This window comes from Misgurnus anguillicaudatus, chromosome 25, assembly GCF_027580225.2.
Source record: "Misgurnus anguillicaudatus chromosome 25, ASM2758022v2, whole genome shotgun sequence".
NCBI classification, from domain to species: Eukaryota; Metazoa; Chordata; class Actinopteri; order Cypriniformes; family Cobitidae; genus Misgurnus; species Misgurnus anguillicaudatus.
The window spans coordinates 9,342,622-9,344,240 of NC_073361.2; the positions used below are offsets into that span (position 1 = coordinate 9,342,622).

General features: G+C 41.0%; 1 pseudogene; it reads left to right on the forward strand.

Moving 5' to 3' along the window:
• The first annotated feature begins 493 nt into the window (after nucleotides 1-493).
• On the forward strand, nucleotides 494-1,158 carry LOC141362033 (uncharacterized; annotated as a pseudogene).
• Nucleotides 1,159-1,619: the final 461 nt, after the last annotated feature.

Below are 1,619 nucleotides of genomic sequence, written 5' to 3' on the forward strand. Positions count from 1 at the left end.
TAAAAATAAAAGTCAGTTTTTGGAATAAAAAGTAAGAAGTACAATAAAAGTACAAATACCCATAAATATAAAACTATTTGGTAACACTTTACAATAAGGTTGTATTGGTAACAATTATTTAATGCATTAGCATGAACAATAAAGAATATTCTACAACATTTATGTTAGTTCATGTTCATTTCGGCATTTACTAATACATTTATCAAATCAACATTAATTAATGCACCATGAACTAACATAAATAATTATATTGACATTAACTATATTAACAAGAATTAATACATGACATGCTGACAAAATACAACCTTATTGTAAAGTTTACAACAAAATTGGTTTGTAACCAATTTAAAACATAAGAAACCATTTCGGGTATCCTGGAGAGGTGACGTCTCCGAACCCCAACGTCTTGATACCGGGGTGCCTCAAGGCTCTGTGCTTGGACCGCTGCTCTTTTCGATATACATGACATCCTTGGGCTCTGTCGTTCGAAAACATGGCTTTTCCTACCACTGCTATGCAGACGACACTCAATTCCACTTGTCTGATGATGGTTTCTGCCCGCATCTCGGCATGGCTGAGGGACATCTCACTCTGGATGAAGGATCACCATCTCCAGCTTAATTTGCTTGTCATATCATCTGAACCAAAGATTCAGCACAACCTTTTCATTCAGCTAGGTTCCTCGACCATCACGCCTGCCAGGACGGCCAAAAACCTGGGAGTGGTCATTGATGATGTTGCCAGCACCGCTGGAAAATTAGACCTTTCCTAGATGAGCATGCTATGCAGGTCCTGGTCCAAGCTCTTGTCCTGTCCAGGCTGGACTACTGCAATGCGCTACTGGCAGGGCTTCCAGCCCGCACGACCAAACCCCTAAAGATGATTCAGAACGCAGCGTCAAGAGTGGTCTTCAATGAGCCAAAGAGGGCGCACGTCACTCCTCTCTTTGTCAAGTTACACTGGCTTCCTATAGCAGCTCGCATCAAATTTAAGGCTCTGCTCCTGGCCTTTGAAACCACCACTGGGTCAGTACCCCCTTACCTTCGCTTACTTATAGAGCCTTATGTACCCTCTCGATCACTGCGCTCTGCCACCGAGCGACGTCTTGTGGTGCCATCTCAAAAAGGTGTCAAAGCAGTTAAAATGAATTCATCATAAATAAAACACGGCTTTTGAACAATCAGAATCAAGGACTGGAGATAACTGTTTTATAAAAAAATATTTGACCGCTTTGACCGCTGCTCCCAGCAATTCTGTGGCAGCGTATGAAAGTGGTGAATACTTGAGACAAATATACTGTAGTCTTTTAATATTTTACACCTGGAGGCTTTGATTTGTTCTTCTGTGATCTTCAGCTGTGTATCCATTCATCTTTAGAAAGAAAATAAGAATAGATAGGAAATCAGAATCTGTGTTGGCCTGCTTTGTGTGCTGTGCATCTGTGACATACTTATCTTGACACTTCCATCAGCATGAGATGCCAGGTCTGACCTATAACAATGTCTCATAGCATTACTCTTTGTCCTGGCCGCAGGCTTTTAGAATAAAGGTTAAGATGATGTAATACACAAGTGTACAAATACATCTGGCCATTCATGCAGATGGTACTAATCTGGAAT